Genomic DNA, 23,827 nt, shown 5'->3' with positions numbered 1-23,827 from the left:
GGGAATGTCCACAGGGGATCTCTGCACTGTCTGTCTGTCCCCTTTCCTCCCACTAACTGTAACCCATCTATAATTTTCCTGAGCCTTGGGACTGACCAGCTCCCGGTAACTCCTCTCAATTACGCCCTCATCCAGATCCAGCTCCAATTCGCTAACACGGTTTTCAAGGAGCTAGGGTTGGGTGCATTCCCCGCAGATGTAGCCAGCAGAGACGTGTGCCATGTCTCCCACCTGCCACATTATCGAATCATCTGAAATCTCACATAAAGGGCTCATCCGAGGAGCACATTGTAACGTGGGAGAAAAAATGCTTTTCATCCTTGCAACCTTGATGCCGCTGGAAACTTTTGTTTCCAACAAAATTCATCATATTTTTCTTTTACCGGATACATCTCTGAGTAAAGAGTCTGCTAAAATAAGGATTGCCGCGGGGATGTCAATAAAGCCTGTCTAACGTCTACTGACATGTAAGTAAAACATGGTTGAGCAGTGTCGTCGTACCATCAGCAAATCGTTGTCCCAGGATTTGTAAAAAAATCATCCTTTCCAGACGGAAAACTATTAGAGTGTTAAGTATTTTCAAAAGATGATTTACACGATCATTTTTAATCGAGTCGCAAAAACGATCTATCCTTAGTCCCCTTGTATCTCCTTCCAACATGTAGCATTTGGCGGATGATTTCCATCAATTCTACAACACGGATACAACTGTGTGTGTGTGTGTGTGTGTGGGTGGATGTGCGTTTGTTGAGTTGTATGTGTGAGCGTGGGATGGTGTGGGTTTAATAGGTGTATGACAATGAATGTGTGTTCTGTACGTGTGGAGTGTGTGGGAGCGCGGTGTGTGTTTGTGTGTGTGGGTGAATGCGTGTCAGTTTGAGTGAGTGTGTGTGGGTGGGTGTCTATGGGTGTTTAATGTGTACGTGTGTGTGGAGTGTGTGGTGTTGTGGTGTGTGTGGGTGTGTGTCCGTGAATGGTTGTGGATGAGTGGATGTGAATATGGGTGCGTGTGTGGTTGTATGTAGGTGAGTGCGTGGATGTGTGTGGGTGGGTGTCATTGGGCTTGGTGGTGTGTGTGAATTTGTATTTGTGTGTTTGTGTGTGAGGGATGTGTGTGGGTATGCATTTGTGTGTCTGTAGGTGTGTGTTTGTGAATGTGTGCATGCGCTTGTGGGTGTTTGTGTGTGGGTGGGTGGTTGCACGCGCACTTGCCTGTGTGTGTGTGCATCTGGGTAGGTGGATGTGTCTGTGTGTGTGAATGTGTCTGTGTGTACATTTGAGTGCATGTGCGTTGCTGTGTGTGGGCGTGTGTGTGTGAGTGTCTGAGGGGCGTGTTTGTCTGTGCATGTGCGTGGCATTGTGTGTTTGTGTCTGTGTGCATGTGGGTGTGTTTGAAAGTGTGTGAGTGTGTGTGTGAGTCTGTGTGCGGGTGTCGATTTTTGAGGGGGCATGTGTGTGGGTGTCGGTGTGAGCATATGTGGGTGCGTGTGTGAGTTTGTGTTTGTGAGTGCATGTATGTGTTGGTGTGTGCGTGTGTGTGAGTGGATATGCGTGTGTATGTGGGTACTGGTGTGTGTTTGTGCGAGTTTGTGTTAGCGCGCACGTGTGTGTATGTATGGGTAGGTGTGTGTAGATGTGGGTGGATGTGTGAGGGTGTGTCGTTGCATGTATGTGGATATGTGTCTATGTATAGGGTGAATGTGTGTGTGTGTGTGTGTGTGGTGTTTGTATCTCTGTTTCAGCTTGTGTGCTCATTTTCAAATCCTTCCCCACCTTTGAGCATTCAGAATGGATCAATAGACACCGAGGAAGAGGAAGAGATCGATTGACAGGCACTATCATCAATATTTATTGCCAGTATGACAGATGGCAGGGTAATAATGCTGTAGGGGTCTTGAATACCAAGCTAAGCTGTGTAAAAATGGAATGCTTGGTAGCTGGGAGTGCCATCTCCACGATCCCACAATATCCATGCCATTGCACTTTCACACATGGAAGATGGAGCGTCTGGGTCATCAGCAGATCCAACATCACCAACTCCTTCGCCCGGCATCAATGGGTACCCCGGTAGCAGTTGGCTTTGATCTTCAGCTCGTCTCCTCGGCAGGTCTGCTCTCGGCACAGGCCTCTCAACACTTCATATGTGGCTCTAGTCTCTGCGAACGAAACCAGCGAGGCCGATGATTAACCAGGATTCTTCTCAACCCACTCGTACACCACGTCAGAATTACTGATGGTGAAACCTGAACAGCCGGAAGAGGGAGCCATTAGGGTCATGGGGATCGCGCACGTGAGACTTTCGTCTCTGCAAACAAACACCCATGAAAAGTTTTTGACTCTGCATCTTTTTTCTAGGTTCGGACAGAGTGTGGATGTGAGGCATTTGGAGTCTGCCACTACGCCCAGAAAATAAACCTCTAAACCTGCTCTACAGAGCGGCTGACAAACCTGCGTCTCCGACTTGCTCTGTTGTAAAGCTCCAACGTGGAGATCGAATTCAATGATTGCTATCTATTCACACAGGCTGTGCCTGAACGGTAGGATGTGCCAGCATATGTGGGTGGATGCTAGAGTGTCACAGTGACTTGTGCTGATGCGCAGGAGAAAGAGTTTTTATTTTGTAGTTTTAAAGGCATCAAGGATGTGGGTTGCAAGTGGGAACCCACTCACTTGACGTTGAGTGAGATGATCACCTTTCAGCATATTGAGGTACGGAATCGGACGACTCCTTGTTTGAGGTGATATGTTTCTGGTTGTGTGTGTGTGTGTGTGTGTGTTTCTCTCTGGCTGTGTGTCTATTTGTTTGTTTCTCTGGTCCACAAAGCCTCAGTGCCAAGCTAGGAAAAGGCAGTATCAGAGAGCGGACTGACAGGGAATGGATGGTGCCTGGGGCCAGCGGGGCTGAGTGAAATCAGCAAAAGCCAGCAGTCTCCTTTCAGTACGAGAGCCAGACTTTCGATAACCTCCCACCCACATGCCCCCACGCGGTAGCGACTCACTTGTGCGATGAAATTCCTCCGTGGCAAAAGACCGGCCCGAGACAGAAACAGGTCCAGGAGTTCAAGCAGGAGGAATAGGAATACTCCCTTCATTCTGTGGTCAGCTCCTCTGAGCCTGGAGAGGGCAGAGCGAATATGACACTGTTTACAAACCTACTTCTATGGGAATGGTCTCTAACAGTCCCATGTCAAGTGGCAAGCGAGAGCCGGGGCCTTCGAATCTGGTAACAGAAAGATAGTAGGAACAATCGGACTGTCAATATCGGCAAAGGATCCCAACGTTTCTCTCTGTCTCTCATTTTGTTTCTGTCTTGTCCTCATACTGTCAATCGTGTTTCTATTTCACTCTCACTATGTCATTCTTATGTCTCTCACTCTCTGTCTTTCTCTCACATTATGACTCCCTCTTTTATTGCTCACTGCCTCTGGCTGTCACTCTCTTTTTCTTTCTTACTGTGCCTGTACCTCTGTCTTGCTTTCTCACACCTTCTCATCTTTCTCACTCTGTCATTCTATCTTGCTCTGTTTGTATGTCCCTGTCTTTCTGACTTTCACTCGCTCATTTCACTCATAATTTCTCTTTTCTCTCATATATTGCTGAATCTTTGTCTTTCACAGTCTCTCTGGCACTCTTGCTGTCACTCCGTTAACATCTTTGCTTAGTTATATATGTATTTCTTATTCTCTCATCTCTTTCACTGTTGCTTCTCACAGTTACTCACACTGACTCAATCACTTTCTCTCAACTCAGTCTCACTTACTATGTAACAATATGAGTCGCTCCCTTTCACTTACCGCTTCTCACTCTCTCTGAATTCCTTGTATCTTTAACTTTCCGTGTCTGTCATTCTTCCCGTAGTTTCTTACTCTCTCAAACATTCTGTGTTTCTGTCTCTGTCTGTCGTGCTCTTTGTTTCGCTGTCTGGCTCTCTACAATTCTCTCATTCTCTCTTTCCTCTCTTTGATGTTCCCACACACTGTCTCTTGCTCTCGATCTTTCTTGCTGTCTCTGTCTGTCTCTCACTTTTTCACTGTTGCTGTCTGGTTCCTTTGTGGAAAGCCTTCACACCGATTTGCACTTCTGATTCTGGATTCTGCTCTCACTGATTTTTTCCAGTAGATTTTCCTATGAAACATTTTCCTTGCTCATACGTCAGGATTATATCCCTTGCTTCACCTTCTTTACTCCGAAGTGCACGGCACGTGTTTGAGGGTTAGTCTTGGGTGGTGCTGTTCAGTGCCGAGATATTGTGAGAAGCGATTCTGGACATAATCCGTCCTAATTCCCTGGAGCTGACGTATTCTGAATCGAACAGCCCTTCAACAAGATGTTTATAGTGCCCTCCTTCCTTGGAAGGAACTCAGCAGGCTGAATCCGTGATCATTTTAAATCATTAACATGTGTACTCACCCTTTGATACAACCTGAGCTTGCTCCACGTCACTGCATCGCATTTCAGAGACTCTGTCGAAATTTCACCACCTTCTTCACTGAGTCAAACTGCTAATCATTTACCCCAATCCCACAGTGCGTCAGAGAAATTACTATTCCAAAGCTTCTGTGCAGAATCTCTATGGTGGAGAAGCAGAATATTGAATAGCATGGACTGAGTGAATTTTGGGAAGATGTTTTCATTGGTAGGAGAGAAGAAGATCCTAGGGCAGACCCTTAGTGAATGGTAGATCGGACTCGATGGGCTGAATGGCCTAACTTCTGCTCCTATGACGTTTGGCCATTTGACCGATCGAGTGCACAGGATACTAAGCAGCATTCTGGCCTGTATTTTTGCAGAGTTAATCCAGCCAGCCTGCACATCCTTGTCACATTGTGGAGAAACTTCCCATGGCCAGTCCACCTGAGCCTGCACATCTTTGAACTGTGGGAGGAAACAGCAGTAGCCGGAGGAAACCCATGCTGACACAGGGAGAATCTGCAAGTTCCAATCTGACAGTCACCCATATGCCTGGCTGTGCGAGTCAGCAGTGCTAACCACTGACTGAAATTGCTACACACATTCCTGGTAGACAGAGATCCAGAGAATATTTCCCACCACAGGAGCAGAGGTAAGCCTTTCACGACATCACATTCTGTTGTGACATATAATAGGACCACAGCTGATCTGACTAACCACTGCTGCACCTTCCCTGTTTTCCCCCATTAACCCCCAATTCCCTCACTGTTTAAGAATCACTCTCTCTTTGTCAGTCTTCAATATTTTTAATAACCCATCATCATCAGCCCTCTGTGGTAAACAACTAAATTGTTTCACCCACCTCCCAGAACACGGTCACTGGAGCTCTCACAGCCCTGACCATGTGATAGTACCATCACCCTCAGTGCTGACCATCTGACAGTGCCTAATCACTCAGCACTGACCCTCCAACAGTGCCCACTGCCTCAGCACTGAACTTCTGACAGTGCCGAGTCGCTCAGCACTCACCTTCCGACCCTCAGTACTGAAACTCCAACAGTGAGGATTTCAGTCAGCAATGACCCTCTCACAGTGTGACACACCCTCAACCTTGATCCTCCAACAGTGCAGCACTCCCAGAGAACTGACCCTCTGACAGTGCTGCACTCCCTCAGTACCGACACACCGACACTGCAGCGTTCACTCATCATTGACCCTCCAACAATGCAACGCTCCCTCAGCACTGACCTTCTCAGAGTGCAATGCTCCTTCAGCGCTGGCCCTCCAACAGTGCAATGTTCCCTCAAAGCTGACCCGACGATATTTCCACTATCTCAGCACTGAGTCGCTGACGATGCCCAATCACTCACTGCTGACCTTTCGACATTGCCCACTCCTTTAGCACTCACCCTCCCACAGTGCAGCGCTCCATGAGCACCGACCACCTAGCAGTAGGGGACTTCCTCAGCACTCCATCCGACAGTGCAAATCTCGCTCAGCATTGACCCTCTGACAGTGTGTCACTGCCTCAGATCGAGACAGTCCGACAGTGTGACATTTTCTCAGCGCTGGGACTCGAAATTTGTAGCACTCCCTCAGCTCTGACACTCCAACAGTGCAGCACTTCCACAGTGCTGAACCTCTCACAGTGTGCCACTCGCTCAGCACTGACCCTATGACAGTGTGGAGCTGCCTCAGCACTGACCCTTCAACATTGCGGCACGCCCTCAGCAGTTACCGTCCGACTGTGAGTCCTGTAAGCACTGGGCCTCGGACAATGCAGAGTTCCTGCAGCACTGTCCCACCAACCGTGGGACACTTTCTCAGCACTGACCCTCTGACAGTGTCCAACTATTTCAGCGTGGTCCTCCTCCAGTGCGGCGCTCCCTCAGCACTGACCGTCCTGGAGTACCCACTGCCTCAGCGCTGACATTCCAACAGTGTAGCAATTCTACAGCACTGATCCAGAGACAGTGCCTTCTCCCTCTGCACTGACCGTCTACCAGTACCGTACTTCGTCAGCACTCCATCCGACAGTGCAAATCTCCCTCAGCACTGACCCTCTGACAGTGTGGCACTCCTTCAGCTCAGACATTCCGACAGTGTGACACATCCTCATCACTGACACTCGAACGGTGCAGCATTCGCTCAGCTCTGACAGTCCCCAATAGCGGCACTTCCTCAGTGCTGAACCTCCCACAGTGCGGGACTCGCTCCACATTGGTCCTTTGACAGTGTAGAGCTACCTCAGCACTGACACTTCAACAGTACGACACGCCCTCAGCAGTGACCGTCCGACTGTGAGCCCTGTGAGAACTGGGCCTCTGGCAATCCGGAGTTCCTTCAGTCCTGTTCCACGAACCATGGGACACTTTCTCAGCACTGACCCACTGACAGTGTCAAACTCGTTCAGCGTGGTCCTCCTCCAGTGCGGCGCTCCCTCAACACTGACGTCTTAATGTACCCACTACCTCAGGGCTGACATTCCAACAGTGCAGCAATTCTTCAGCACTGATCCTCCGATAGTTGGGCATTCCTTCAGCAGTGACCTTGCAACAGTGCCCACTGACACAGCACTGAACCAGAAACCATGTGGCAATTGCTCATTCCTGACCCTGCGATGGTTTGACCTTCCCTCAACGCTGTCACTCTGAAAGTGCGGACACCCTCAGCCCACTGATCGTGCCCACCATCTCAGCGCTCCCAAAATCTCACTTTGCCGCAGCACTGACACTCCAACTGTGCGGAGGTCTTCGACAGTATGGCACTCCCACAGCACTGACCCTACAACAATGGGACACTCCCGCCAACAGAGCAGTGCAACCTCAAGACGAAATCAATGGCAGACCCGTGCTAGCCATTCACTGACTCGCTGACAGTGGCACACATCCTCAGGACTGATCATCCAACAGTGCGACACACCCTCAGCGCTGGCCCTCTAACATAGCCGAGGTCCCTCAGCCTGACCCTGTGTCAGTGCAACAAACCCTCAGCACTGAGCCTTGGGAAGCCTTACGTTTCCTCCGCACTGACCTTCCAACAGTGCAGGGCTCGATCAGCATTGATCCTCCCAATTGCGCGCTCCCAGAGCATTGACGCTCGACACTGTTGTGCTCCCTCAGAACTGACCATCCGACCATGCGCAATTCGATCAGCACTGACCCTCTGATAGTGGGAGCTCCCTCAGCACTGACCATCCGACAGTGCAAAACTCCCTCAGCACTGACCATCCAAAGGTGCGACGTTCCCTTGTATCTGAACATCCAACAGTGTGGTGCTCCCATAACGCGAACGCGACAATAGTGCACCGTCCCTCAGCACTTTCCATCCGACAGTGCGCCGCTATCTCAACAGTGACCATCTAACAGTTCCCCATTACATCACCACTGCCCCACTGACAGTGGGACACTGCCTCTGCTCTGGCTCTCTAACAACGAGGAGCTGCCTTAGCACTGACCCTCCAATAGTGCCCCATTTTCTTGTCACTGACCCTACGACAATGCGGAGCTCCACCATTGCTGACCCTCCGACAGTGTAGCATTTTATCAGCACTGACACTCCATCAGTTAAGAGCTCCCTCACCACTGACACACCAATGGTGTTGCGCTTCCTCAGCACTGATCTTCTGACAGCGCGGCGATGCCTCAGCACTGACTCACCAACAATGCAACGCTCCCTCTGCACTGATCTTCCGACAGCGCGGCACTCCCTCAGCCCTGACCAAGTAAAGGTGCTGTGCATCCTCAGCACTGATCCTGTGACAGCGCGAGGCTCCCTGAGCGCTTACCAACCAACAGTGCAGCATTCCTTCAGCGCTGGTTTTCCAACAGTGCTCACTCCCACAACATTGATCCGGCGACAGTGCAGCGCACCCTCCGCACTGACCGTCTGATAGTGGGACTCTGCCTCAGCACTGACCGTCTGGCAATGCAGAGCTCCATCGGCACTTGCCCTTAATGTGCGGGACCTCATCAGCAATGACGATCAGCACTGATCCTCCAACATTGCACACTCCCTCAGCAATGATCCTATCACAGTGCTGCACTCTCTCAGCACTATCCTGTCCTTCCCCGGCACTGACCATACAATGGTGCGGTGCTCGCACAGCACTGAATCTCTGACGATTGGAGATCCTTCAGCGCTAACATTCCAATAGTACAGAGTTCCCTCAGCACTGTCACTTCGGCATTGTGGAACTCATTCAGTCCTGACCCTCTGACAGTGAGACATTTCCTCAACACTGACCATCCAACAGTGGGACACCCCCTCAGCACTGACTTCCGAGAGTGCGGCACTTCCTCAGTACTGACCCTCTGAAAGTGCTCACTTCCCCTGTGCTAAACGCCCGAAAGAGCCCACACCCATAGCTATGACTACTCAAGTGTGCCCACTCACTCAACACTGACCATACAACAGTGCTGCTCTTCCTCAGCAATGACGCTCAGACAGTGCTGAGCTCGCACTGCACTGACCCACCAACAGTTCCCGCCTTCCTCTGCACTGACCCTAGGACAGTGCCACTGTCCCTCAACCCTGGCAGTCAGCAAATGAAGAGCTTGCTCGCTACTGCGATTTCGACAGTGTAACACTCTCTCAGCACTGACCCTCGAACAGTGCGGCAATCATTCAGGACTGATCCACTGACAGTGCGGCACTTCATATGCACTGACCCACTGACAGTGCGCCACACTCTCTGCACTAACCCACCATCAGTGCAGCGCCTTCTCAGCTCTCTCCTTCTGGCATTGTAGCACACCATCAGCACTGACCCTCTGTGAGTGCCACAGTTCCTCAGCACTGACCCTCCAATAACTTGAAGCTCCATCAACACTGAACCTCCGACGGAACCGCGGTCCCACAGCACTGACCCTCTAACTGCATGATACTCCCTCAGTGCTCAACCTCCGATAATGCTGATTCCGTCACCGCTGCTAATCTAACAGAGTGGACGTCCCTCGGCACTACTGTGCAGCACTCCTTTAACACTGATTTTCCCACAGTGCGGCACTCCCTCAGCAATTACCCATCATCAGAGAGCCATTCCCTCAGGCTGACCATTTAAAAGTGCCACACCCACTCAGAACTGACCATCCAACAGTACGGCGCTCCCTCAGCACTGACCTTCTGACCTTGCGGCGCTCCCTCAGCATAGATGGTCAATAGGGTGGCATCCCCATCGGGCTGTCGCTCTGAGAATGACACACTCGCTCAGCATGAACCCTCTCAAAGTGTCTACTCCCTGAACACTGATACTCCGACAGTGCAGAGAACCCTCAGCACTGAGTATCAGACCATGTGGCACTCACACAACATGTGACAATGCCGCACTACACATCTGATAGAGCGGCAGTACTGACTTTTCGACAGCGTGGTATTCCCTCTGCTCTGAACTTCCGTCAGTGTGTCACTCCGCCATTACCAGTTCCCTCAGTACTGAGAGTATGGCACTCCCTCCGCACTGACCGTCTGACAGTGCGAAATCCCTCCAAACTGACCTTCTGAATGTTCATGATCTTTCAGCACTTACCCTCCGACAGTGTGGCATTCCCTCTGCACTGACCCTCCGACAGTGCGGAGATCCCACAGCACTGCGTTTCTGACAGTGTGGCACTCCCTTCACACTGAGTGTCCAACATTGAATCAGCCCCTCAACACTGACCCTCCGTCAGTGCGACACACACATAACACTGACATGCGCCTCTCCCTCAGCACTGACACCCCCAACAGTGCTGCACTCCCTCAGCACTGAAGTTCTGACAGTGCCCACTCCTTCGGCACGGACCCTCCGATAGTGCAGCACCCAGTCAGCACCTTCCCTCGGTAGTGTAGATCTCTCTCAGTGCTGACCCTCAAACAGTGACCACTCCACCAGCACTGACCATCTAACAATGCCCACTGTATCAGCGTTGACCCTCTACAGTGTGACACTGCCTCAGCGCTAAGCCTCCCGCAGCGCTGTCCATCCAATACTGGCCGCTCCCTCAGCAGTGTCCCTCCATCAATGCCCACTTTCTCAGCACTGACCCTCCGATAGCGCTGTGCTCCCATTGCACTAACTCTCCAACAGTGCACTGCTCCTGCAGTACTAACCTTACAATAAGACACTCTATCTAAGCACTGACCCTCCAACAGCACACTCTGCCTCACCACTGACCTCTGAGTGAGCCCACATCCTCAGCACTGACACACCGACAGTGCCGTAAAGCGCAGCAATGACCATCCGACAGAGCCTCCTTCCCCAGCATTGATCCTCTAAGTGAGATTACTTCCTTAATACTGAGTGTCTGGCAGAACCGTTTGCGTCTGTGCTGACCCTCTAATAGAGCCCTCTTCCGCAGCACTGTCCCTCTGACAGTTCTGACTGCCTAAGCATTGTTTGTCCAAAAGTGCACAGATGCCTAAACACTGATCTCTGACAGAATTGGAACATCCAGACATCGTGATGATTTTCTCCAGCCTGTGATTCCAGCTGGAGTTGAACCTGCTAAGCAATGTGTGAACATGGCATTTTGTCATGAAGCGATGGGACTGTGATTGTAACGAAGTACGAGCTACAAAAAATCAATATGCATCCTCATTCTCGGTCATTCCCCTTCCACCACCCTCCACCCACATTCCCTAAATTCTGGTCAATGTGAGCACACCCTGATCGTAGTGAGCAATGAGAGACAGACACAACCAGTGATCAATGCAGTGAATTTTATTTCCTTGTTTCAGAAAACAGTGGGTCATAATATTATCGTGTCTACGTGATTGAGCTGAAACAGAATTTCAGAATGGGCAGACAGCATCAGTTGAACCTCAGTCATTCCGCGCCCTGTGACACATTTGGTTTTCCCTTCATCAGCTTTTCCAACAGCAGTACTTGTTACCGGCACATATCCCATTGAGAGTAGTCTCACTGTTGTCACACGGCCTTTGTTTACAAGTTGCACCCAAACTCATACAATCGCTGAAGAAACCTGTGAAACAGAAAACGCCTTTCATCATTATCAACATTCAGTCCTGTAAGTAGTTTCCAACCCAGAGTGGAGTGTAGTTTCACACAGGGACAGGGAATGAAGAGCTATCCAAAGTGCTCAAAGACTGTTATAACCGATACTGAGAACACAACTGTGCACTGTGCTCATGTGTGGTGCAATTGAGTGATATCGAGAGCAGAATTGTGCATAATGATTTAGTATGGTGTAACTGAGAAATACAGATCGCAGCATTGTGAACTGTTGTTTACATTTGCTGCGGTTGAGTGACATTGAGAGCAGAATTCTTCACTGCGCATTTTATGTGGTACAACTGAGAAATGTTGAAAGAAGATTTGTGTGCTGTACATTAAATGTGGTGTAAGCGAGGGACAATGAGAGCATAATTGTTCATGGTGTTTTGTGTATGGTGTACCTGAGAGATATGGAGAACAGAATTGTGCACGGTTCTTTATATGTGGTGTAATGGACAAATATTGAGAGCAGAATTGTGCACTGTGTTTTAGGTACGGTAAAAGTGAGGGATACCGAGAGCAGAATTGTGGAGATGTTTAAGGATATCAGCACTGACACATAAAGTGGCGATGTACCGTTATGCCAATTGGAAACCAGCTTTTCAATCGGCTGAATAAGAAGATTTAGTGTGGAGGCGGGGTGACTGTTAACTGAGATGTGATAATCCATCTGCTACTGCGACTTCTCAAAGGATAAAACTTTCTATCTAAACTATGAAATTGCATCTTCCCAACAATTCTTGTGCTGGAAGAAAGCTATTTGACTTTTTTGAAATGTCCATGTTCTTCGTGTTAATTGTATCCTTGGAACCTCTTCTGAATACATCCACGGATAAGCCTCAATGATGACAGAAACAAAACAATTTGGCGCCTCTGGCCTAACAAGCTGGTTTTCAGTCTGGGTCCTTAGCTTTTCCTATATGACCCACAAGCCGGGATCATTTTAATTTGTAGATCAGAGCGGTGCACAGTTCTCCGAGTAGGTCAAACAATTGGAAGCAAAATTCTGAGAGAACATACCAACTCATGTTGGAGCTGGGATGTCAAGAAATCTGCCATGGTGCCTTACTGGACCATGTGAAAGAAACTCTGGCACCGGGCATCAGGCATTGCATAAACAGTATTTTGTTTCTAGAAAAGGCTTAAAGGGAGAGAGACAGAGACCGAGAAATAGACAGCGAGAGAAAGAGAGAGAGGGAGGGAGAGATAGGAGGAGAGAGGCAGGCAGATAGAGAAGCAGAGACAGAGATAGTGACAGCAGAATGATTGGGATTGAGATAGACAGAAAGAGAGAGAGAAAATGCAGATACGCAGAGACAGAGCTAAGGATAGTGATGGAGGGAAAGAGATATCATAAAGTGTAGAAGAGACAGAGACAGGGGTAGAGATAGAAATGAAGAGACAAATGGAGATAGAAAGACAGAGAAAGACGGAGATAGAGAGAGAAAAAAACGAGTGCGAGAGAGACAGAGTTGAATGGGACAGTTTCAAGGAGATTTGAGGATCACGTTTTATTGTCCTAGCCCCCTCTCAACTTAAATGCATAGCCTCTAGTATCACACATTTCAACTCCGGGTAAAAAAACATTCTACCTATGCATCTCATGGTTTTATAGACATCGTCCAAGTCTGCCCTCAGCCTCCGCCGCTCGAGGGGAAACACTTGATAATGATTTAGAGGTGACAGTGTTGGACTGGGGTGGACAAAGTTAAAAAGTGGACAACACCAGGTTATAATCCAAACGGTTTATTTAGCAGCCTTGCTTTCGAAGCGCTACTCCTTCGTCAGTTTACATGTGGGCGAGTATCATAGGATTCAGAATGACTCGTATTTGATTTAAGTACTTCCAAATAAAACTGTTGGACTTTCACCTGTGGCTGTGTGATATTTAACTGCATTTTTCTGCCCTATCCTTTATAGTTCATGTCCTCTAATCCAGGCAACATTCGGGTAATCCTCTTGAGCATACTCTCCATTGCTTTCAAATCTTTCAAATAATTGTGTTGATCCGCATTGAACGCAACGTTCTAGGTGTTGTTCAAACAAACTCTTATAAAGGGAGAGCATGATATTGTACCTTTTGTGCTCAATTACCAGACCAATAATGGCGATCCTGCCATATTCCTTCTTTGTGACCTTATCTAATGGCATAGCTACTTGTAGGGAGCCATTGACTTGAATCCCAAGATCCCTTTGTACGTCAATGCTGTTCAGGTCCCTGGACACGTCTACTTTACATTTGATCTCCCCAAATGTCCAGTGCCTCACTCTTACCGTCTTTCAGTGAGTTGAAAGGTCTGAGATAGGGATATCTGTAATCAGGGAAGGGATCATAAGTGTTGCAGAGAGTCCTGAGAATGGAATTGCGGATGATCAGTTCAGCAACGATCTTCTTCAACTGCGGAACAGAGTAGATGGGCCATACAGTGTATTTGTATTCCCTACATCTTATTATCTTAGAAAGGTAATGTTCACAGCAGCCTCTCAGTGGGTGGGGGGAGGAGAGTGAGGAGGGAGTGAAGGATGTCTGAATGGAGATATAATTACAATGATTTAGAATCACCCGCAACACAGAAGGAGGCAGTTCGGCCAAGCTTGTACATGCCAGCTCTGCAAGTGGGCAGTTCACCCAGCGCCATTTCGTTGTTTCCTTGTCATTCCTTTCCATATTATTTCGTCCTGGAGGCTTCTGAACGCACTCCTCAGCTCCCCATTGACAGGTCGCTCGCTCCCCAAACACCTCAGTGAGAGTGGTTTTCGTTCCTCACTCTGCATTTCTGCATCCTTTACCAATGCCCTGAGCCCTCTAGTTGTATATAATCCTGTTTAAGAAACCGAACACACGGTGACTCAGCAAAGAGCAGGAAGGAAGATTTTGATTGCGCTGCAATTTTTCACCTTAACAGAACCGACCTGAGATACCGCAGAAACAAGCCGAAACAGCCCTGACGCAAAAAAAAGGCGGCACAGGCTGAACGGGCAGAATGACAACCTTGTTTTCTCCCCTTCACCCACATCCAGAGTCTTCTCTCCGATTTGCACTGACCTCCCAAATAAATGCCGCTTCGCAGTTCCCTGTCAGCAGTGTTGGGCTGCGCCAGCACCAAGACACAAACAATCAATATTGGAGATGTCCACATCATCAGGCTTGCTGCTCCGAGCTACAATGAGCAGGCTGGCACACTGCTGTTGTTTATATGGACTCAAAGAGTCTGCTGTGGTTAATCATCACACATGTATGAACTAATATATATTCACACACACACACAGGCACAGACATACACACGTACAGACACACACACACGAATACACACACACGCAGACACACAGACACACAAACACCAAGACACACACACCCTATAACCACATACAAACGGACACACATGATGCACACACGCAGACACACAGACCCACAAAACACAAAGACACACTCACTCTCAACCACATACACATCGACACACACCGAGACACACACACAAAACCCACATGCCCACACTCCTTCACACCCTCTCACACACACCAGCGACCCACACAGACACCCACTCACCCGGATACACAAACACACACACCTTACCCACACAACCCCACACATCCACATCCACAAGCAAACTCCCACACACACGCATACACGTACACATATACCTCACCCAACACACACAAACACACCCCTCACACACACACATACTTGCACCGCGACACACGTACCCCCCACACACATACACCCTCACACACAGACACACACCCAGACACACACTCACACACGCTACCCCTCACTCACGCACAAACGAAAACACAGGCACACACACACGCACAGACACACACACACACTTCCCACACGTACTCACACAAACCCCACACACACCCCTCATACACACAGCACCCCGCTGTTGTTTAGATAGAATCAGTCTCCCGTGGGTAATAATCACGCATGTGACTCAGCAGACGCTGTATCTCAGTTCGGCGACCGCCAGGATGGCCTCAACCATGATCTTTGTTGCTTGTCACTCTACAGGTAACCCCACAAGCACGTAATAACTTCCCACACACGCTCTTACATCAATCAAACACGCACACATACATACACTCACACTCACACAATCGCACACACACTCACATGGACGCCCTCCCACAGTCACACATAAATACACACACTCACCCAATCACGCACACTCACCCAATCTCATGCTTACACAGACTGTCTCCCACACAGACACTCACATATACACACATACATATGCACACACACTCCTCCCACACACAGTGACACTTTCACACAATAACACAGTTCCTCTCCGACAAACTCACAGACGCACAGGCGCTTACAGTACCCTTCCCATACTCTCATCATCACACACTAAGACGGACCCTCCTCCCAAACCCTCACACACACTTACACAGACCCTTCTTCGACATACTCACTCCTCTCCTCACACAAAGACACACATCCTCACACACACACTCACAAACTTACACTCACAGTGTCAAAGACACCCACAGATTAACTCCTGCGCTCACACACGCAAGCACATCCTCACACATGGACACGCACAAGCAGATACTCACACACTCAAACACCCACTCATACACACTCACATGGAACCTCCATCTACGCACTGAACTGCACACACAAACACTCGCGCGTAGACAACAAATTCCTCAAAAGTCCCGAAACAGCGCATTTAAAAAGCACTTCCACCTTCAACTAGAAGTACAAGGGTTGCAGGTATTAGGGAACACCACACTTGGGAAGTTCCTCTCCATTTCAATCACCACCCTGACACCCAAGACCCACGAATGAATGAAAAGCCCTTCTATCCACACTCACACACACACTGGTGCAAACCCTATTCCCACACATGCGCACACACTCACATACACACTTTCACAGACAACCTCCCCCACATGCACGCACACACTTGCATACAGTAAAACACGCTCGCACACACACTCACATATACACATGCACACTTACCCAAAAACACCTTCTAAACATGCATAAACTCAAATACAATAACACACTCTCTCATACAATAACACAAACTGACAGACACTCACCAACACTCAAACACTTGTGCACACTTACACAAACCATCCTCCAACACTCACGCATACATACTCGCACACACTTACGCAGACCCTCATCCACACACTCACTCACTCAGAGACATTTCCACAGACTCTGTCCCACACAGACACTCACATATACACACGCACATATGCACACACACTCCTCCAACAAACAATGTCACTCACACACAATAACACAGATCCTGTCAGACAAACTCACACACACATCGGCGCTTACACAACCATTCCCAGGCTGTCACCATCATGCACTAAGAAACTATCTCTCCCACACTCACGCACTCACGATTACACGGACATTCTCCAACACTTCCACACTCATACACACTTACACAGACCCACTCCGACACTCTCACGCTCACGCTTACACTGATTTTTTTCCCACACTCCCACACTCATACAAACTTACACAGACTCTCTCCCACACTCTCCCACTCACGCTAACACAGTCATTTCCCCGCACTCCCACACTCTACACAATTAAACAAACCCTCTCCCACACTCTCACACTCATGCACTTACGCAGACGTTCTCCCATACTCACACACTCAGGCACATTTAGACATGTCCTTTCCAGCACTCACACAATTGCAGATATTTACACAACTCCTCCTCAAGCATACATTCACTTACACATACTTATATGGACTTTCTTTCACACGCATACACTCACGCGCCTTCACACCTACCCAGACCATTCTCCCACACACCCACACTCACACAAACTCACATACTTGAATCGACCCTCTCCGATCCACAGACTCACACTTGAACAGATCTTCCATCCACTCCAACGCTTGCACGGACCGTCCCACATATGCAAACGCTCAAACTTAAACAGACAATCCTCTCACATGCGCACACACTCAAAATTACGCAGACAGTCCTTGCATGCTTCCACATGCTAACGTACAGTTATGCAGACAATTTCCCACACACACATGCACGATCAGAATTACACAGACTTGTATCCCAGACTCACACACTTCCATAGACACTCTCCCATAGAAACAATCACGAGCACTCACACTGAGACAGACACTCCTCCCACATACACGCAGTCACAGTCAACACTGCCACACAGTTACACAGAGTTACACAGAACCTCTCCCACACACACTCGCATATACACATGCACACTTAATTACACAGATCCTCCACCCTCTCACACACATGCTCAAACATACTTACACTGACATCCCTCCCTCATACACACTCACACACGTACATTCTCACACACTCTTGCACATAACGTGTCTCTCACACACACTTACACACACTTTCGCACACTTACATAGACCATCCGTCCACAATCACACACTCACACAATCCACGCACAATCATACTTGCATGAACCCATTCCGGCCCCCCACATACACATACACATATGTACACACAGAGAGACATACACACTCACTCACATTTACACAGAATGTTCTCCAGCCGGTCCATATACAAACTAACACAGACGCTATTCCCATACTCACATATTCACACATTTATGCAGATCTTCCGCTGATATTTAGTCTCACGCACACTTAAAGAGACCCTTTCCCAGACATTCACACAGGCACTCAAACATGTACACAGAACCTCCAACCACACACACACATGTAGGCGTATAAACGTAGAATTACGCAGACCTTCGCATGCACGCACTCAAACACACTCATATATACACATTCATACACTGTAACACCCGTTTACACAGCCCCTCTTCCCATGCATTCACACTCACACACTGGCACACACTTCAACAGACCCTCTCCCACATGCTCACATCTACGTAAAATCATTCACACATACTTACACATACAGTTACACACACTTACAAAGACCGTCCTCTCACACTGTCACACCAACACACACTTCCGCTGACTGTCTCCCAAGCACACAGACACTTACAAATGCTCAAATACACTGAAACACACAGCCACACACACTTGCACAGACCCTCGTGGCACGCATTCACGTTCAGATACACTAACAGAGAGCCTCATCCACATATTCACACTAAAAGATGAACTTATATACACACAGTCACTCAGGCGCACACTCAGACAACACACACCCTCTGCCCACTCTGACGCTCACGCAGCTTTCGTGTTCCTCTCGCACACAGACACACTAACGCACTGCCACACACATACACAAACCCTCCTCCAACACACGCACATTCACACACTTACATATCATACAAACTTACACTAAGCTGCCTCCAAGCTCACACACACAGTTACACAGACTCATACCTGCACAACCCCTTCATCCACACACTCACACACCTTCTCACACGCACTTTCACACATTCACGCACACTTATACAGACTCTCCTCACACATACCTGCACTCACACACATTTACACACACCTTGCTCCCCTGCACACCCTTGCACAACCTCTACCATACACTCACACTCACACACACTTACACAGACCCTCATGTCAAACTCACAGATGCACCCACACGTTTTTAAACGGAAGGTTTCAAATACTGACACGTCCACACACATACAAAGATCGTCCTACCATGCACACTCACAGACATGTATGTATAAAGCACACATGCTTGAACAGAACCTCTCCAACACACTGACATTCACTCACATTCACCGTCTCCACAAAACAAACACCTACTCACACTCACATATAAACGCAGACTCTCATACATAATCATTGTCTCATATACACTTTATTGATGTGCCTCCCACTCACACACACCCTCACATACACATATACACATGCACACTTACACAGATCCTCCACCCACATACTCATATTCACACACACTGACACATACTGACACACATTTTCACCGACCCTCTCCCACACATTCGCACTCACACGCACTCCTATATGCTCACACAACCTCACACACAGTCACAGACACTTACACAGATGCTTCTCCCACACACAAATACTAACCCTCGCATATGCACTCCCAGACTACTACTGACCCTCTCTCTCACTCATACCCCGAATTACACTCACATATACATGCACAGAATTACACATACTATCCTTCCAGACATTCTTGCACACTAGCATTCATATGCACAGACCTTCCATCCACACACATGTGCTCACACACACATTCACACTTGCACAGTCTCTTCTCCCGTACTCAAGGACTTACCCAAATCCTATCCCGCATGCACACTTACAATTACACAGGAACTCCTCCAACCCAGACACTCAAATCAACGCAGACCCTCCTCACATAGTCACACTCTCAGACACAATTAAGCAAACCCTGCTCCTACACATGACACACTCACCGACACATACACATTACACTTACACAGGAATTGCCCCCCCCGCACACTCACAATTACACAGGACCTCCTCCCATACACTTTAACTCAATTATACAGACATTCTCCCCACAGAGACACACACACACGCTCACATATACACACTTGCACTTACACAGAACTTCTGCCACACACTCATACGTACACACGCACATACAAACAAACACACTTGCGCAGACTCTTTCCCGCATACACTTGCACACACTCGCACACACTTAAACAGGCATTCCTCCCCTACATGCAGACACGCTCAAGCACTCATAAGCACTTTCACACACCCTTTCTCACACACTCACACACACTTACACAGACGATCTCCACCACACACATACACACACACACACTTACGTCCACACGCATTTGCACGGACTGCCCTCCCACACGCACACTCACTTACACAGACCCTTGCATACACAAACACACAGACACTTACGCATACAAACAGAAACTTGAACAGACTCTCTTCCACAAAATCGCAGTCACACATACTACCATATACATAGACACTCACAGCCTCTGCTCACCCACGCACATTCTAACAGATAAATACACACACTCACAGACCTTTTTCCACGAATTCACACTCACTCACATATACACACATTACACTTACACAGGAATTGCCCCCCCCACACACACTCACGATTACACAGGACTTCTGCAGACACAATGTTACTCAATTATACAGACCTTCTTCCCACAGAAACACACACACGCTCACATATACACACATGCACTTACACAGAACATATGCCACATACTCACACGTATGCACGCACATGCAAACAAACGCACTTGCGCAGACTCTCTCGCACACACACTTGCACACACTCACACACACTTAAACAGACATTCCTTCCTTACACTCAGACACGCTCAAACACTCATAAGCAATTTTACACACCCTCTCTCACACACTCACATACGCTTACACAGACGATCTCCACCACACACACACACATACACAAACGTCCACACGCATTTGCACGGACTGTCCTCCCACACGCACACTCACTTACACAGACCCTCGCATACAAGAGCACACAAATATATTCGTGCACACTCAAATGTACTCATACAAGCTCCCACAGTCACACAAGATTACATAGAACGTCCACCCAAACATTTAGACATGCACGCTCACACACACTTATTCCGAAACATTCCCATACACACTCGAAGGCACCACACACACTTACACAGACCCTCCTCTTATGCTCACACTCACAAACGCTGGCACACTTATACAGACCCTCCCCTCTACACACAGAGGCAGAAACGCACACAAACCTGCACAGGCCCTCCTCCTTCACTCTCATACACACTTATACAGACCATCTCCCCCAACACTAACACACATTTATGGAGTCCCTACTCCCATACTCACACACTCGCACACTCGCACACTCGTACAGAGACACATCTCCCATACAGACGCACATTTATACAAATGCTTCTCCCATACACACCCTCACACACACATGCACGGACTGTGTTCTAACACTCACGTACACAGAGACTCACACTTACAAAACCCTCGTTCCACATTCGTACACTCAACCACACATGCACAACTTGTCTCCTCGATACCCGCACATTCGCATATACACCGATCAACTTGCAATGACCGTTGTCCCACATGCACACATTCAGGCACACTCACTCACTTACACAGATCTTCCTCCCAAACAATCACACTCTCATGTATATTTATATAGCACCTCCTTCTTGACACACACTCACTTGCACTCTCATATGCACACACATACTCAGCACACTTAAGCACTCCCACACACTTACACAGAACCTTCTCCCCCATGCACACAAACACACTCACATGACCACCAACAGAATTGCTGAGTCTCACCCGCACATCTCAAAACACGCACAAATACACACTCACACTCACAGTCACAGACATGTACACCCTCCTTCCACACACTCACACATACTGATACACAGTTTCGCAGTAACTCTCCCACGCACTCCATATACTCACAACCACTCGCACACACGGACACACACACACTTGCACATATGCTCCTCCAATGCATTCACACGCACACAGCACCTCACACACAAACATTCACACACACTCACATATGCACACACTCTCATGCATATTTACTCATAATCTCCCTTACTCAGATATTTAAACACCTTTACGCAGACACTTAACCCCCAACACACACTTAAACCCACTCACACGTAAACATTCACCTCAAACACAGACTGTCATTCACGCTTACAGAACACAGCCGCCACACGCTCACACATACTAACACACACATCCACATCCCCTCTCCTTCAGACTTGCACATACTCAAAAATACTGAGACACAGAGACACAGACTTACACAGATGTCTCTCCCATTGACTCACGCTCGCACCACCATCTCCCACACAAAACACTGACACACACTCATATATGTGCGCGCAGACACAAAAAGACACTGACACAGTCACACACGCATTTACACAGACCCTCCTACTACACACTTACACTCACAGTCACATACGCATTCACGCACACTTACTGAGACCTTTCTCTGCCATTCACAACTGACAACACTTACACAGACCTTTCCCACACACAAGCACAAACCTGCACAAACCTTCCTGCAACACTTACACACACACACAGTCTTACAAAGATGCTCTCACATACATTCACATGCACTTACACAGACCCTGGTACGCCCTCTCTCACGCACTCATACCCACTTCCACAGAACCTTTCCCATAATTTCAAGCACATGCACGCACGGACACACTCACAAAGACAATCCTCTCTCACAGTGACACGGTCACATGCACACACGCACATTCACACGTACTTACAGAGACCCTCCAATCACACACTCACACTCTCACACACTCACAGACACACACTCGCATTCACATACACTTGGACAAACCTTCCTACCACACTCATACGCACACGCACTCTCACACACATACACGCTCTCCAACACACTGACACATTCTCTCCCAGACACACACACTCCATTACACAAACATTGTCCCATAATCAGACACTCTCACACAATCCCACACACAAACATATACTCACGCACACTTTTACAAAGATCATCTCCCACGTACTCACACATTCCTTTGCATATGCACAAATACACACACTCAAAATCACTTACGCTCACACACACAGTCACAAACATTCACATGTGCACATACACTCACGCACACCCTTAAACTGACCCTCTCCCACATTCACATTCGGTCACACTCATATACAGAGTTGCACAAATACACACACACACATGCAAACATACACTTACACAAACACTCATCCCTCTATCCTTTCTGCTTCAGAGCAAAACAACCCGAGCAGGTTTTGCTTTCCTTTGTTGCTAACCCGATCCATAGAATACAGAACTTTACTGTATAGGAACGGCTGGTTCTCCCCACGATGCTACTATATTAAACTAATTCTATCTGCCTGCACGTTGCTTGTATCCCTCTTACTCTATTCGTTCATTTGTACATCTAATTTTAAGCTTTACTTCGATATCCAGTTCAGCCACCTCTCCTGGCAGCGTGGTCCCGACGCCGACATCCCTCGCTGTTAAAAACATTCCTCATATGATTCCACATGTATTTCCTTCACCTTAAATATATGTCTACCTCTATTTGACATATCCGCCCTGGGGATAAAAAAAGCTCCGCCTGGATAATCTATCCTTGCATCATTTTTTGTGCTGTTGACACTTCGTCCCTCCTACTACCAAAGTCTAGCAGATATGATCCAAGGTTTTGCATTCACTTCTTGCAGTTAATCCCCTCCTATCCAGCCAGACCTCTTTTGGAGCCTCCCCAGAGCCTCCATACCATTCCTACACTGTGGTGATCCGGTCTGAATATGGTCTTCCAACTGCCATGTAACCAAAGGCCTACACAGCAGCTAAGTTGCAACAAAGACAATGTCGCCGCGGTATCCTGCCTATTCTGTGACCGTTGCCCTCGTCCCTGTCATTATGTTATAACTATGATCTGAATGGGAAATG

The 23,827-nt window shown here is 48.2% G+C and overlaps 1 long non-coding RNA gene across 2 annotated transcripts; it reads right to left on the bottom strand.

The window, feature by feature from the left end:
* Positions 1-1,831: 1,831 nt before the first annotated feature.
* On the bottom strand, positions 1,832-4,266 carry LOC148138207 (uncharacterized). Of its 2 annotated transcripts, none has more exons than XR_015754048.1 (3): positions 4,177-4,266; positions 3,000-3,114; positions 1,832-2,243 (listed from the first exon to the last, which is right to left on the bottom strand). It is a non-coding gene; the product is annotated as an uncharacterized LOC148138207 (long non-coding RNA). The 2 variants fall into 2 exon arrangements; XR_015754049.1 differs by having other exon boundaries at positions 3,000-3,220; positions 4,177-4,239.
* Positions 4,267-23,827: the final 19,561 nt, after the last annotated feature.

The sequence above is a fragment of the Chiloscyllium plagiosum genome, unplaced genomic scaffold (assembly GCF_037043375.1).
Source record: "Chiloscyllium plagiosum isolate Xiang-an unplaced genomic scaffold, Cpla_swu_hap1 HiC_scaffold_41, whole genome shotgun sequence".
Taxonomy (NCBI): domain Eukaryota; kingdom Metazoa; phylum Chordata; class Chondrichthyes; order Orectolobiformes; family Hemiscylliidae; genus Chiloscyllium; species Chiloscyllium plagiosum.
The sequence above is the reverse complement of the archived record's forward strand: the minus strand, read 5'-3'. Positions and strand labels throughout refer to the sequence as shown.